This window comes from Periplaneta americana, chromosome 1 (assembly GCF_040183065.1).
Source record: "Periplaneta americana isolate PAMFEO1 chromosome 1, P.americana_PAMFEO1_priV1, whole genome shotgun sequence".
NCBI classification, from domain to species: Eukaryota; Metazoa; Arthropoda; class Insecta; order Blattodea; family Blattidae; genus Periplaneta; species Periplaneta americana.
The window spans coordinates 11213219-11231309 of record NC_091117.1 but is presented as its reverse complement, the minus strand read 5'-3'; the positions used below and the strand labels follow the sequence as shown (position 1 = coordinate 11231309).

General features: G+C 35.1%; 1 protein-coding gene across 1 annotated transcript in view; it reads left to right on the top strand.

Annotated features, from left to right (window-relative positions):
- CaBP1 (Protein disulfide-isomerase A6 homolog CaBP1) overlaps positions 1–18091 on the top strand; it is a 386104-nt gene that overhangs the window by 250005 nt on the left and 118008 nt on the right. The gene's annotated exons all lie outside the window — the stretch shown is intronic.

The following is an 18091-nucleotide window of genomic DNA, read 5'->3' as shown; positions in this document are numbered from 1 at the left end:
AAATACCTGGGAGCAACAGTAACAAATATAAATGATACTCGGGAGGAAATTAAACACAGAATAAATATGGGAAATGCGTGTTATTATTCGGTTGAGAAACCTTTATCATCCAGTCTGCTGTCAAAAAATTTGAAAGTTCGAATTTATAAAACAGTTATATTACCGGTTGTTCTGTATGGTTGTGAAACTTGGACTCTCACTTTGAGAGAGGAACATAGGTTAAGGAAAATATCTGGGGCTAAGAGGGATGAAGTTACAGGAGAATGAAGAAAGTTACACAACACAGAACTGCATGCATTGTATTCTTCACCTGACATAATTAGGAACATTAAATCGAGACGTTTGAGATGGGCAGGGCATGTAGCACGTATGGGCGAATCCAGGAATGCATATAGAGTGTTAGTTGGGAAGCCGGAGGGAAAAAGACCTTTAGGGAGATCAGACGTAGGTGGGAGGATAATATTAAAATGGATTTGAGGGAGGTGGGATATGATGCTAGAGACTGGATTAATCTTGCTCAGGATAGGGACCGATGGCGGGCTTATGTGAGGGCGGCAATGAACCTCCGGGTTCCTTAAAAGCCAGTAAGTAAGTAATTACTAAGGCTTAAAGAAGTTTAATCTTTATTTATAGCTTTGAAGGATATTACTTTAAAATTAACTTAAAGCTGGGATGCATCGTCATCGCAAATGCACGTATTAACCAATCCAAAGTATGATATGCGCTGTTTCCACATTTTAACACTATTTTCCGACAGCTTGGCCAGCATTTTTACGTGTTGCATGTGCATCATCGTTTTGTATTTCATTTTACTAGATTGAAAATGATTTTTGTATTTCATGTTTGTATATACATACAAGTATTGCTCGGATTTCTATAACCTAAAAATTCTGTAAATATGCGTGAGAATTTTCAGCACAATTTTTTTTGGAGCAATAACCATAAGTGTATCAAACATTAAACTGAATAAAATTAGAATAATAATGGCATTTACCGCATATTTTTTTAAGCAAATAGTTAACGAAATATCGCTATTAAACTTTTATCTTTCAGATGAAATTCCTGTATGATACAAGAAAAGCAATAACAGAAAGCGGTGATGTTATTTTGTTTACTGCAATAACAATAGAAAGTGTTGATGTTCTTACGTTTTATTTTGTTTCATTCAGATGTAAATAAAATTAGCGCCTGTACAATGCATTAAAAATAAATGGACAATGATATTATGATATACAAAGGGTGCGGCAAAACATCCTCCCTAATTTAAAGTTTAAATAAAAAACAGATGGATCAAAATAAGGAAACTGTATTAATATGAACTGTATCCAAACAGTGGGGAATTAGGTTTACATGCGTTGCCATAGCGATATCAAATGACATGCGCAAAACAACAAGAATTGAATAGGAAGCTTTATTAATATGAATGGTATCTTAACAGTGGGGAATTTTTCATTTTTTTGAATAACGTGTCTCTCAGGTGGTGTTCTTCATTATCAATGCATTGTTGAATGCGACTTCGGAAATTCTGCATCACTCTAACTAGAATTTATTGAGGAATAAGATCAATTTCTTTCTGTATTGCATTTCTTAGGTCTGGCAAAGTCCTCGGCCGATGTTTGAACACCTCAGCCTTAGGGGAGAGTCGGGTATTATCGGACATCGGCTAGTATCGGACAGTGCGTTTCTTTCATCTACCATCATATGGTAGTACCCGAATGACATGGTTACGTTTCTCTATGCAACATCACAGAAACGTAACCATGTCAATCAGGTACTAATCATCGTGTGGTAGATGAAAGAAACTCACTGTCCGATACTACCCGACTCTCCCCTAAGTTTCCCCATAGAAAAAATCCCAGGGTGCAAGGTCTGGTGATCGTGCTGGCCAGGGGACGTCGCCACGTGAAGAAATTAAGCGTCCGGGAAACATCTGTCTCAGGACTTGGGGAGAAATCTGAGCTGTGTGAGAGGTGGCTCCGTCCTGCTGAAACCAAACCTGATCAATCTGCAGCGCATTGAATCTTGATGCCAAAAAATTGTTGATCATAAAAGTGTACCGCTGAGAGTTTACTGTCACAGTAGCACCATCCTCTTCAAAAAAGTAACCGCGCTCCATACAGTAACACGGTCGTTGTGTAGAGGTTTTTCATGAAGTTCACGAGGGTTCTGTCCACTCCACTATCGGAAATTTTGATGATTCACGCATGTAAACCTAAATTTCCCACTATTTAGATACCATTCATATTAATACAGTTTCCTTATTTTGATCCATATGTTTTTTATTTAAATTTTAAATTAGGGAGGATGTTTTGCCGCACTCTTTATAAATAAAGATCTTCAACTATTTTGTCATATTCAATATAGATAGTAACATTAGCGTGGAATTTAAACCATAATATATGTATGGTTTGTTAATTCTGTCTTGAAGTTTTGACCTCCATCTGCATGGCAATAGTTACTTACTGGTGGCAACTAACTTTTTAAATAGTGGCATATATGGCGGTTGTAGAGCGGAATGTTTTGTAGTGTCTTAACTCCTCAAGCACTGGCAAAATTTTACCCTACTAGGTATACAATATACCAATGCGTTGCGTCCATCGAAATGCAGGAGTCAATCTGAAAGAAAAAAAGCGTAACTTATCATTTTTATACGTAAATGAAAGTCAAGTGCATATGAACTGATTAATCATAAATGAATGACTAACATCAACAGTAATATTGCTAGAGGTTTTAATTTATCTAGAGAAAATCAAAACTCGAGTGGGATTTAATTGACTATTACACGATTAGAAGAAAGTATGTAAAGATTAGAAGTAACAAAGTACTCCAATACAATAAAATATTAATTGGCTTACGAAAATACAACTGTCCTCAAATGTATTATTGTACCATCTCAACATTACTCTAGATGGCAGTAGTGTGTTGTGATTATGTTTTCTTGTTATCAGTTGTGCTAACTATGGAATCTTCATTGAACTCTGTGGACGGTTACTAGTCAAGAAGGCTTTGTTGATTCAGTTTCATTTTTATTAAAACATTTGCATTCCACTTCAATCATCCGGATCCCAGTAATCAACGTCACTTGACAGATGATTTTCAATAAATCTTAGTATTAAACAATCTCTGATACGTAACTATCCATAATATCATATAGCAGAAGCTATAACATAACCTAAATAATATAAACAAGTGTTAGAAAAGTTTTAATTAGGGATGATGAAATAAACAAGAAACGTTTTAAATAACGATGATGAAATAAAAAATAAACATGAATAATTTTAAAAGAAACAATTATTGAAAGTACAATTTTCAAATTTGAATGTTTTAGTGGTTGGTGGTTCAGTTGATGTTATATTGGACGTGTACGTAAAAGAAGTGAACTTGTTGATGTACATGGTGTATCCCTCAACTTATTCAGGATTTCCGAATGGTGCTCTTCATATATGACCAGTGATCTTTATTAATTCTTGTTCTTGAATCCCAATGCGAGTCATATTTGAAAGTGCTGTGCATCGACTGGAGTGGTTTGTAATTTTCTGTTTTTTGACGTCCAGACCAGTGCAGTTTGAAATGTTGGCAAACAAAGAAACAAATGCTAGGGTAGTGATAAAAATAAACAAATGCTAGGGACGCGATAAAATTAAACAAATGCTAGGGACGCGATAAAATTGTGCGATAAGCAGCCATGATTGGTTGAAAGACGTCCTTTCGTACCGTTTTATTGGTCAAAAGTAGTGTGACGTAGTAAAAGTGTAATAGTCAATTTAATATTCTGAATTGTCATAGGTAATGCCACCAGAACTTTCAGATCAGTAGGCCTACGTCTAAATATACGAGGTCTCAAGTAGGCCTAAAGAATGTATAATAAGGAATTACGTCGATGATTATGATTTTTAGAATTTATTAAGTTCCATAATGAAAATGAAAATGAAAATGTGTTTCGGCAAAACAAAAGATATATCAAAGATATGGAAAAGCCTTTAGAGATGTACAGTGACCAGCAATTTCAACAAGGACACTGTTGTGGATATTCTGGTGCCTTTCTTTGAAAATCACAATACAGCCATGAGAGGCTTACCGATTTCGCCACTGCTGAAAATACTTTGAAAATGCTTTGAGATTTTATCTGCAGCATCATTTCAAGCAGGTTCCACTTTTTCCCGTTCACCATTCCTTCCAGTGCATCTTCAGTACCCAGTTTCTTCTTAACCAGTAACCCAACCAATTCTTTTTCTCTTCCTATTCATGTTTGCAGTTTTTCTTGGGAAAGATAAATGCGGTAGCTTCCCGTTGATTTCTGCACACCACTCTCTCTTTCGCATCTTAAAAGATGTCAGAGTACCCCAGAGTGGAGAGGGGGAGACTAGATTTAACAAATTAGGCCCTCCGCACTTCACCGAAATTCACCACAAGGGTTAAATGTCAGTTTTATAAGGGCTTTTTTTTTGACCCGATCAGAGATCGGGAAATCCCAATTAGACAGTGGCTTTAAAACTTCAAAATTCTCGTAGTAGTAATAACAAAAGCATTTATGTTTTAATCAACACAATGGTAACTATGGAGATGCAAAAAGTAACAAATGAAAAACTTTGTTGTTTGCCCAATGTTTCTTTTAATACCTGAAACATTATAATACCGATATTTATATCTAACTCTTTAAAATTTGAAGTGACTTTGAAATTACCCTAGATCAGCGTTTCTCAAACTATGGTCCGTAGACCACCTGTGGTCCTCGAGGTCTGCCCTTGTGGTCCTTCAAAAACGACAGAAGAAAAAATACAATTTAAAGGAATTGCGTATCACACTATAGCTTAAAATCTCAGAGTTTGGAAGTGACACATGTCTATCGAATTTCACTTTTTCTCCCAGCTCTGACATTTTATGAAATTTATTACCCTACCCGTCTATCGTCCTCCCACTCTACTCTCAGCAACAAAAGAAGGATTTAAAGCACTATATACGTGGTGTTTCTCGACATCCTTTCCCGCCTGTAATCCAGGCAGGGACCACTCGAATTCATAACAGAGAACCAAAGTACCGAACCTTAATTCAATTTTAAAATATAAGTATTAAAATATGCTACGAAAATGATAAGTTTGCTTTCGAAAGGAACGAGAATAAGGTGGTCCGCGGAACTGTTCTGACTTTAAAAAGTGGTCCCCACTTAAAACAAGTTTGAGAAACGCTGAACTAGATAATCAAATGAGAGATAACGCAGTGGTGGATTATTGAGCATGGGTAGCTTAGACGTCTTCCACTGCTATAGATGAATCTACGGCGTTTCCAATGCTGGCTCTAGTGTCACCTTTACATGGACAAAAAAGGAGAGCGAAAAGTACGAAACACAGTCTAATCAGACTGATTAAGTTACTCCCCTCTTGTCCAGTTATTTCATATCAATTCTTTCACCGGAATAAGCACTGCACCGCTATTTTATTTACAGAATTAGGGCTATTATGCTTGCTGGGTTTGCAGTGAAAGATTTGATCTTGAACAACACACTATAAATGAATGAATATCAGAGCAAAGTGCATTAGGGCGAAGAGTATGTCAAGGATGTCCTTTATTACTAGGGACCGGATTTTTATGTAATATCAAGGTGTGAAATATGTCCGTATTTATGAAAGAAAAATAAGCTGAATATGTACCAAAATATGTAAAATCATGAAAATATTTAATATCAATATCTGGCAGGTATAGGATAGGTAAGACTCTCCAGTTGTGATTTCATAGAGCACCCGACTTTTTTTACTGCACACTTGACACATTGCTTTTTTCCATCTGTGTTGAAACCTTCGTCCATCGCAATCCATGATTTTATTTTTGTCGTTAGGATTGAAGATACTGGGGCTTTTTAGTTAGTTAAAAGCAGTAGATAAACTCACTTGCACTTTATACTGTAAGTACTAAAACTAGAGAACTGAGTGAAATTAATGACACAACAGTAATGCAAGCACTGTTTCCCTTTACTGGATTAGGAGAAAATAAGAGGAGATGTGGGACACGTGCATTTTAGCTGCTCCCTTTAAGAAACAAAGTACCTACTAAAACTCAAACTATAGGCATTTAAAGACTGTTGTTTGAAAAGTGACATTCCTGTCTCATTCAGAAGAGTAGCATTATTCCAGCCGAGAACTATACTTTCTAATTGCTCGGAAAATCCCATTATATACTGTAGGTCTACTAAATTTAAAGTAAAGAGGTCAAACAATAATCTGAAAAGCTATTTATTTTAATCTTTCAACATCTTTCCAGTTTGTTCCTTTACTCCAGCTTCTTTTCGAAAGTCGACTACTTTATTGCTGCGCGTGTCAGAATTGACACGGATTTCCATGGAAGGATTAGGAAGAGGGTGGGTAAGGTTGCAAATTGCATGGGAACGGCTTGTTAAAACGTGTGCAGAACAATTATAGTTCGAGACAAATCATGTCGTCCTCGTCCCACTCAACCGCATGAAGACAACGCTACTTTCTGAGTGATTTTTACAATACAAGGTAGTTGTATGAGAAAGGTTGCCTTTTGTTCACTCATATTTACAGTGGGCGGTATGGGGTGAGTGCCTCTATTACTTCCTGGAACTAAGGACGTTATGTTTCGTCCAGAAATATATCTTTTCTTGGATAGGTAAAAAGGCGTTTTAAATCTGTGTATTTCAAATTGTAAACTTCCCCAGCAGAAGTTTTTTTTTTCCTTTTATTAGAGAAGTAAAAATGAATAAAACTCCTAAATATGTATATTTATGTAATATCAAGCCATAATATGTAATGTGGGGTAAATATGTAGAAATATGTAGTATCAAATTTTAATATAATGATGGTAATTACAAGATTAACAAAGATTTGTTATTTATATACGGTTAGGTTGAAAGGAATATAATATGTAATTACATAAAAATCCGGTGCCTATTCATTACCTACACTGTTCAACATTTACTTGGAGGATTTAGTGAAGAACTGTTTTCAGAACATGGGAGGAGTGATAGTAGGAGGAAGAAGAATAAAGTACATAAGATTTGCTGATGATATGGTGGTGTTAGCAGAAGAGGAAATGATACTAAGGGATATGCTACTGGAGCTAAATGACAGCTGTGAGCAGTATGGGATGAAGATAAATGCAAATAAGACGAAGACCAGGTCATAAGAAGAAAAATAAAGAAGATAAACGTGCGAATATAAAATCAGGCAGTAGAGCAAGTGGTCAGCTTCAAATACTTGGGGTGTACTATAAGCAGTAACATGAGCTGCTGCCAGGAAGTCAAAAGGAGGATAGCAATGGCAAAGGAAGATTTTAATATAAAAAGGAGCATCTTCTGCGGACCTCTGGAAAAAGAATTAAGGAAGAAACTAGTGAAGTGCTTTGTGTACAGTGTAGCATTGTATGGAGCAGAAACATGCCAAGTGAAGAGAAACGACTGTAAGCACTTGAAATGTGGATGTGGAAAACACTGGAGCGTGTGAAATGAACAGACAGAATAAGAAATGAAGCTGTGTTGGAAAGAGTGGTTGAAGAATGAAAGATGCTGAAACTGATCAGGAAGAGGAAAAGGGATTGATTGGGTCACTACTGCCTACTGAAGGATGCACTGGAAAGAATGGTGAACGGGAGAAGAGTTCGGGGCAGAAGAAGATATCAGATGATAGACGACATTAAGATATAGGCTATGGATCGTATGCTGTGTAAGAGGAAGACGGAAAAGGGGAAGATTGGACAATACTGGATATGAAATGAGGAACCTATCCTTGGGCAGAGAACTCAAATTTTTATGATAAATGATGCTAATGATGATGGTAATAATTAGGATTATTCTGGTGACGTCAAGAGGGTGGAAGTACTATACGAAAATCTGCATAGACACTGTAGTCATCTATCGTGATTTCTACGCCAAAATTCCAGGATTTGAACTCCAAGATATTGGAAATTAGCGTTGTAGCCACTCCTGTAGTAGTAGGCCGAATATATTTTATCACTTTGACGGCAAAGGTTTTGTGAAAATAGTATTTAGTTTTGTCTGTTCATTACCAGGCACTCCAAAAAGAGATTTAACGCGAGTATGAAAACATATTTACACTGTCCATTTTCTTTGAACTGTCCTTAAGTTATGCACTGTGCACTACACGTCACATTCACACCACTTGTAGACTTACCGCTGGTAATAACTTGTTCTCACTGTTTTCTATTTTTTCCCGTCTCTTAAGGATCGCATTGTGACGGTAATGGCCTCTATGTGTTAAGAATCATGAATCAGGACTCGAACTCAAGACGTTCATAACGTGATGCAGTGATAAGAGATTCTGTTTGCCTCCGGATTTCTCACACATTTGTGTGTTCTCACGGACGTAGAGGAGTTGCGTCACAGAAGCTGTTAAATCATGGAAAACAAATTGGTCAGCAAATACACGGCGGTGCCTTGGATACATAAAACAGTTGACGACACGTCAGACGGAACCAGCGCATCGATATACGCATCAGAATAATTCCGTTTTAGATCACCGCCTTCTTCGTTGTTATCCTCTTCTTATCCATCTTTCACCACCACCACCACCACCACCACCACCACCACCACCACCACCACCACCACCACCACCACCACCACCACCACGCTAGCTTACGAAGAACAATAACAATGCCTTTTATACATAAATTTATCAGGGAATGATGTACATGAAATATAATAATTTTAGAACTAGTCTGTCTGTGTACAGCGATTTCTACTAAACTATTGGACGGATTTTGTTCATATTCAGTATCTACGAGTCAATTTATCAGGGAACGATGTACATGAAATATAATAATTTTAGTACTAGTCTGTCTGTGTACAGTGATTTCTACTAAACTATTGGACGGATTTTGTTCACATTCAGTATCTACGAGTCAATTTATCAGGGAATGATGTACATGAAATATAATAATTTTAGTACTAGTCTGTCTGTGTACAGTGATTTCTACTAAACTATTGGACGGATTTTGTTCACATTCAGTATCTACGAGTCAATTTATCAGGGAATGATGTACATGAAATATAATAATTTTAGTACTAGTCTGTCTGTGTACAGCGATTTCTACTAAACTATTGGACGGATTTTGTTCATATTCAGTATCTACGAGTCAATTTATCAGGGAATGATGTACATGAAATATAATAATTTTAGTACTAGTCTGTCTGTGTACAGCGATTTCTACTAAACTATTGGACGGATTTTGTTCACATTCAGTATCTACGAGTCAATTTATCAGGGAATGATGTACATGAAATATAATAATTTTAGTACTAGTCTGTCTGTGTACAGCGATTTCTACTAAACGTTTGGACGGATTTTGTTCATATTTATTGTGTACAAGTCAGTTTATCAGGGGAGACCATTTAGGGAATAATAATAGATAAATTATTAATAAAAAACGCGATAACATATTTATTTATAGAGTTAAAGAATAATTTAAGTTGTTTCCTTAATGTCGGCATGGGCTTGGCTTCCAGAAATATTAAATATTCGTGGGTAAATATATTTTTACATTATCTATAGAAATTATGATTACTGAAACAGCAAAATTAAACAAATATTTGAGGTTATAACATTTTATTTTGGACAACATGAGAACTTTTGTGATATTTGATTAAAATTATTTCGCGAATATATTACTAAATAATTTATAACACACAGAAACAAATTATATTATAAATTAAGATATTTATTCATTACATTTGCTAGTACGGCCATTACGCAATATCATGGCGCACTGTATTGTTAAGGAAACAATGAAAATAATTAATGAAAACATCTGAGCATCAAACGCGACAAGATCGCAAATAAATTCTCATCAATTACGACAAGATTATTTCGAAAAGATTGCAGTTGATACTTGGCTTTGATTGGTTAATATATTCTTACACTCATTGGTGCATTATCGAATACTATATTTTTCATCTTTTTTCTTATCTTCTTTGTTTTTGTCACCATGACGATGATGTTAATTATGATTGTTTTTAAGCGTCAATTTCTTTTCGTAATTTTCTTCATCAACAGCACCTCTGTCATCTTATCCTTCATTGTGTTCTTATCTTTCATCGTCATTGTACGAATTCGAAAGCCATGTCTTTTGTATTTATGACCAGAAATTTGTAATAATGTTGATGATATAATAAAATAATGCGAATTCTAGTCTAAAATCAAAGGGACTAAGTTGCATCATCGTAAACCACATAAAGTGACATCACAGAATCTCGTGTGTAGGTTTTCAAAAGGAAGAAAACATTCATGAGGTTGGTCACGCCCGTCTGTGGGCGTGCTAGTACGCTATGCAGTATTCATAGTTGATCTCTTTGATGATTTTCATAAACTCTGGCCGATTTCAGCTTTCAGTTACGAACAGCGCGATCTCACCTTATCCTTGAACTAGATGAATCGTTTAAATTCGTGCACTGCTTTCACACTAGCTGCCACCTCGATCAACTGCGTGTGAACGAAAATAATGCTCTTCCTTTCTTTTCTTTCTTTCTTTCTTTCTTTCTTTCTTTCTTTCTTTCTTTCTTCCTTTCTTTCTTTCTTACTTACTTTCTGTCCTTCTTTCTTTCTGTTTTCTTTCTTTCTTCCTTTCTTTCTTTCTTTATTCCTTCCTTTCCTTCTTTCTTTTTTCGTTCTTGTTTTTTCTTTTTTTCGTTCTTTCTTTCTTTCTTTTTTCGTTCTTGTTTTTTCTTTTATCGTTCTTTCTTTCTTTCTTCCTTTCTTTCTTTCTTTCTTTATTTCTTTCTTTCTTTCTTTCTTTATTTCTCTAATTATTTTCCGCTGTGAATAGTTGTTTCAAGAGAAGTTTCTAGTCTGTGTGTGCATTCGGATTGTGCCGTTGGAGCGAGGTAACGGCTATCAAATATGTATAGACTAATGTAGCTATAATGTAAGATATGTTAATGTAACGTTACGGGAATGCAATTAATAACAAGAGAAACGAAATTTTTAGGAATACATACGAAGGAGAGTCAGTAAGTTAAAAATCCCTGACCTATTCTAATATTGCACATCTATTCCGAATCATCCTGTAGATCTATATTTATTTGTTTACGTTTCAAAAGTTAGGTCTCATTTTTCTCGGAATATATTTCTGCAATCAACGCTCCTGTTGCAGCAAGCTCGTGGGCACATAGACTGACACATGCTGATCAGTGTGTGGGACGGAAGTGCGATGAGTGTTGATTGAAGGATGTCTGTGTGATACCAGACGGAAGTTGTGGCTGACACTGGTCAGGAAATGGCTGTTCGCTCCTGTAATTCACGTTAGTGAATACAGATAACATGCGTACGGTGTTGTTACCATGGTAGCCTATATCGTTTTTATCATTTTATTGCCAGTTTCTAAGCGATTACAAACGCTGAACACAAAGATTAATAAGGTACATAATTAGCAGGGAACGGATTTATATGGACTAAAAATATATGAAATATGTAAATATATATGTAGTTATTTTTACCAAAATATGGAATTAAATATGGATTTTTACCAAAATATGGAATTAAATATGGACTTAAAATTATAAAAAAATGACTATGTACGTTAAATATTGGTACATTTTAATCAAACTAAACAAAAAATATAATGGACGTACCTTATCTTCCAATGTAGTTTCAACAAAACACAATTTTTATTGTCTGTTACCATAACAATAGGTTACAAACATTTCTTTCAAGTGCTGAAAAGTGAATCTTCTTCTATTGTCTCTGAGGATAGATTTATACTGACTAAAAGAGCGTTCGACGTCACAAGAAGTAACTGGTACATAATTCAATTTCACAATGTCTGCTGGGGATAAGTCCAAGTTAATCTTCACTGTTGATTCACCACTCATCACAGCAACAACCTTTTGTAGTTCTTCATATCCAGGGTTTTTTGAAAGTACAGTGTCCACCTTAGCTCTTACTGCATCTGCAACTTTACCTCTACCACGATTCAGTTGTTCCACAGTACTATTTATAATTTCAAAACTGAAAGGTGCCTATTTTGGAGACTTTTGAGCGTTTTTATGATGCATGAAAATGTATGCTGAATGTGAGCTAAGTCATTCTTCACACTTATGTCACAGGTAACTGTTTTCGCAGTATCAATTGAGACTGCATCTTCAGAGTCCAATGCAAGGAGAACATTGTTAATAGAGTCTATATGTTCGGCATAATATTCAACTGCTTCTAGCCATGTACCCCATCTAGTTAAAATTGGCTTTGGTGGCAATGGAATTTCAGGGTACATTTCTTTCAACACGTTAACTCTACTGGGAGCTTTGAGAAATACTTTTTTCACTGATGAAATCAACAAATCTACTTTAGGGAAATTGTCTCTGACCACTTCTGCCACACGATGAAATGCATGCGCCACACAAGTAAAATGAGTCAATTTAGGATATACAACAGATAATGCTTGTCCAGCTTTGACCATATAAGGGGCAGCATCGCTAATAAAGAATAACACATTATCGTACATAATACCCTTTGGCCACAGGATACCCATAGCTTCGTTGAACAGTTTAACTATAGTTTTGTTATTGCACTTTTCTAGAACATCACAATGTAAAAGAATTCGTTCAGAATATTGTTCACTTAACAAACCGATAACTACATTACCAACAAGTCTACCTTCTTTGTCGGGAGTCTCATCAATGGAAACCCAAATTGAACTATCTTTAATTTCATCTCTTATCTTCTGTATTGTCTCATCGTAGATGGATGGAGCATACGTCTTCCTAAGTGTTGACTCATCCGGGATTGTATGTTGAGTATATTTTTCAAGGAATTCCCTGAAGACCTTATTCTTTAGTTTGTAGAGAGGAATATCAGCAGAGATGAGAGAACGGCACAGGTCGATGTTAAACTCAGATCTTACATTCGATGTTGTTGGTTGTGTTAAAAACAATTGTCTCTGCTTGGAATTTAGTTGTTTGTTGGCCTGATGTTTACTAGTTGTAATGTGTTGTTGCACCAGGAACTTTTGTGTAGATGATACTGCACACTGACACAAATTACAAAATAATATTTTATTGTCAGTTGATAAACCATCTTCTTTAAATTCTGAAATGTAACTTGTTAGTTTTGATTTTAAATTGACTGAATGACGTACTTTTGGCATATTTACCGTCTTTATAGTATGATTTACAAAACTGAACCTATGTGTACTCTGACTGGCATTTAACTGTTGAGCTGCACAACTGAAGTCTGTTAAAAATTTTAAATTAAATTAATACAGTTTTGTAACTTACTTTCCCATTGTTGATAGGACTGCTAATTTTCAAATAACTCTGATGTTAAAGGGATTACTGAACATGTGTTTAAATCTCTATTGTTGAAATGTATTTTTAAAAGTTAATGGAATTTTGTTTTGTTTTATTGTTAAACCTAATATAATATGGACTGTTTTATATGAAATATGGAAAATATATGGAAATTAACGAAAATATGTACTAAACTCTAAAATATGGAAAAATATGGAAAATAAAAGTAGGATTTTTCAACCCTACACATTGTGAAACATAAAGATAATGCAAAATATAAATTATATTAGCTTTATAAGTAAATATGTATTTACATATAAATCCTTTCCCTGATAATTAGCTTTCTACTCCGGATGCCTGAATTTTCTGTCCTATTTTATGGTACATTATCTCGAGTGACATTCACAGAGGAGGGGGAATTTGTAGAACACAGTAAAACCTGGTTTGTACGTAACTGAAAGAGAGGGATTTAAATTGCTAATGCTAATACGACTCAGAGAAAAACTGTTTAAACTAAAAAGTGGTGTTGAGGATATGGTGAAGCTACATGTAAATTTATCAGGCATTCGTATTGATTCTGAACTAGGGTTGCCAACTTTTTTTTGAAGAAAATACGAGAGATTAAGGAATCGACAAAATTTCACATATAAAATAGAGAAATTATTCGGTTCATTTACTAAAAAACAACTTTATTCTACACTTCGACAGCTAGGCTTAAGGAGTTAGGTACAGCTTACAGCAGTAAAATTTTGGAAATATTGAACATTTTTTTCTGCATTACTGTATCTTGTACAATAATTAAAATTAGTATGTACGAACACTGTTCTTCTGCTATATGAAAAAAATATTTTTACTATTTGAGCCGTTAAGAGCAAAAGTGGTGTAAGTCAGAAATGGGCAATGAGGGTTAAAGTAAACATTCTGTAAAATACAGTGCAAGGTAGCAGTTAATATTCATTTTATTTAAACTATTAGTAGTCGGTGGATAGCACGAAGGACATATTACATATTAATTGCTACTTTGCGCTGTATTTTATACAATTTTTACTTTAAATCTCATTACCCAATTTTGACTTACACCACTTTTGCTCTGAACGGCTCATTAAAAAAATTATTTTTTTTTTTCCAAAATTCATAATGGTGGCAGTTCACTGTGCAGTGATGAAGCGATTCCCACATAACTAAAAAAACTATCCAACATTCGGTATTAAAATTTTTGTGTGTATTTATGCATGTCTTATCTACAATATGTTGCAAAATCACTTCTGTACCTTTGATAGATTGTGACAAAAATAAAATGCTTTTAAAAATGGTCAAACATCAGTATTTTCTTCTAACACAAAAGAAAAAAAATTATTAAGGAATGTAGTTGAAAGAGCATGATATTGTAAACATGAGTTTCAGCAATAAAATAAAAGAGAGAGAACATGAAAAGATTAAAAGTTTTATGAGTTTTGAGGGAAACGCTTCATCACTGCACAGTGAACTGCCACCATTTTGAATTTTGTAAAATATATAAATATTTTATTAAAATAGTATTTTTTTAATATAGCAGAAAAACAGCGTTTTACACATACAATTTTCAGTATTATACAAGATACAGTAATGGAAGAAAAAAATGTTGAATAATTCCAGAAATTTTACTGTTGTAAGCTGTACCTAACCTCTTAAATTAAAAGTTTTTTGAGACAGATTTTGTTTCGCGTAATAGTTGAAGTCGACTGCAGTTTTCAGTTCTGATTTGATTAAATGTGTCGTGCTCCTGTGTCTTTTTTTTTAGTAGGTTGTTTTACGACGCTGTATCAACATCTAGGTTATTTAGCGTCTGAATGAGATGGTGATAATGCCGGTGAAACGAGTCCGGGGTCCAGCACCGAAAGTTACCCAGCATTTACTCATATTGGGTTGAGGGAAAACCCCGGAAAAAACCTCAACCAGGTAACTTGTCCCAACCGGGATTCGACCCACCTGGTTTCGCGGCCAGACGCGCTAACCGTTATTTCACAGGTGTGGACGCTCCTGTATCGAACATACTGTATGTCCAATTATTGTTCATGAGATGAAACACCCTCTTTGTATTAGCATTACCACTTGGCGTGCTTAAAACAAAACTAGCCTGTTTTTTTTTTTTTTTTTCAAATTTATAACGTTAACACGGTTTGATTTTAGACGGGTGAGCACTAAAACCCATTTCTGGCAAGCATTACTTTCTACAAAAACTGCACATTTTAGTGCATTTTTTGAACAACAAAATTCATCATATAATCAATCACCCATCATTCACGCAAAATCAAATGTTTAGAATAAACTTTTTTACATTATGTAAAAATAAGGGAGAAAAATGCTCGAAGAGAAGAATAATACGGAAGACGAGAGGCTGTTAAAAATTAGGGGCACATATTGGAGATCCAGGAAATACAGGAGGGTTGGCAACCCTGTTCTGAACTGAAATGGCAACACCATATAGATGCTGTTTCTTGTAGATTATCAAGCGTTATTAATTTATTAAGACATTTAAGATCTCTGGTATTTAGTATTAGTGATTATTCCTACGAAATATAAACTAAATACATATTATGATGAAAGAGTAATGGAACGGAGAAAAATTCTCTCCGGCGCCGGGATTTGAACCCGGGTTCTCAGCTCTACGTGCTGATGCTTTATCCACTAAGCCACACCGGATACAACTCCGACGCCGGTCAGAATCGTCTCATATCATATGTACTTCGGTACATTAAAATAATATATATGATATGCGTAAATCACTTCGTGATTTAAGACGGCGATTATTCCGTCGGATCCCGGCCAACTAGTCACTCATATCGAGTGCACCTCAGCACATGTGTGGACTTCGGCCCTGCGTTCATAGACATCTATGACGTAGTGCAGAGGGCGGCCACTAGAGGGAACCCAAGAGTTGGAGCTTAATCTGAGACGATTCTGACCGGCGTCGGAGTTATCCGGTGTGGCTTAGTGGATAAAGCATCGGCACGTAGAGCTGAGAACCCGGGTTCAAATCCCGGCGCCGGAGAGAATTTTTCTCCGTTCCATTACTCTTTCATCGTATGATGACGCAGAATATCTGCATGGGAATATCATATGTACTTCGGTACATTAAAATAATATATATAAATACATATTATTTACGTAGAGCACACCTGTTTGAGCAATCTCCAGTTGGGGACAGTTCGTATAAGTAACTCTTTTGTACTAAATGGAACATTACAAAGATTCAATGAAATCACAAAACCAATAGAATTATTACAAAACAGGGATAATTACGAAGATAAAAGTAGAAAATCATGTCGAGAACAGAATGTAATTGATTTAATTCCCGATATGCTAAGTCAATTTAACCCTTCCCAGCTGTTCTTGTGACAACATACACACGGTATGAGCACATGATGAGTCCTGAAACAAGAAGGACTGTTTTTTTTTCCTCTGTCAATTACGAAATGATTAATTAATTAATTAATTCACAGTTTTCAGCCCAAGGGTAAGTCTTTCATTGCAAACCCAGCATTCCCCAATTTTTATTTTCCGCCTTCCTCTTAGTCTCTGTATACAATCCATATAACTTATCGTCCATTACCTGATATCTTCTTCTCCCGTTCACCATTCCTTCCAGTGCATCCTTGAGTAGACAGTTTCTTCTCAGTCAGTGACCCAGCCAATTCCTTTCCCTCTTCCTGATCAGTTTCAACATTATTCTCTCTTCACCGACTCTTTCTAGCCCAGGTAATAAAATTTGATTTGATTTATGTACACATCACTGGTAATATTACTGTATGCCGCGCGTTTTATAAAGGTCTATACATGGTGGAGTGTGTTCAGTGACAGTCCTTTTAAGGAATGAATCCAAGTAGGCCTATACCTAATGATGGAAAATTTCTCTGTCACTTGCTCCTTGGTCCTTAAATTTCCGAGTAATAATTATTTTACATGGCAATTTTTGGTCGCATAATATATTTAATACATTTAAGGGGAAGCAGAGGTGAAATTTTCGAACAAAACTGAAGAAAAAATGAAAATTTGGTTTTTTCCATTTTTATTATTATTTTTATTTTGATATTCCGATGATAGTTTTTGATTTTGTGCCCTTTAAAAGTATGAAATTAAAACCAAGATAACTGTATTACTATATTATTCCCATAATAAACTAATACTTATCATTATTTATATACCTTCTCTGAACATATAAATAAAAAGAAATATTGAAAATTTCTTACAATACGGTGCATGGAGCATTTTATATCAAACGATATAAAGTTTTATAAAATTATTAATATTTACAGAACTATTGTACTTAGAAAGTTGAAACTTGGTATGTCCATTACTAATAACATACCTAGTATCCATGATCAATTTCAAACAAATCGGATAAATTTTGTAGATTTTGAAATATTCACTTCTGCCTCCCCTTATAACACCCATTTTATAATCGTCTTTACATTAGAGTTCTGAGTTCCTTTCAAAACGAATGATGCTAGCCACAATTTGTTATACCTCAAATGTAGAGTATCTTTGGGGGATTACTAACCTCTATAGCAATGTTGAAAATTGTTTATTTATTCGGCTGGAAATTCACTTAATGACCAGTTTTTAACGTCAAATTAAGCAGGAGTTTTGATTCCCTGTCACGAGATGCGCAGATGTTTATTGCAAGGACGCGATTATCATCGTGTAGGCCTATTATTTAATTGATAATTCTGCTCTCACCACAATCAATCAATCAATCAATCATCCAACGACTCATTGATTGATTGATTGATTAATTCATTCGTCATCATCATCATCATCCTTCATGCATTAGGAAATTGATTCCTGCAGCAGCTACTGAAA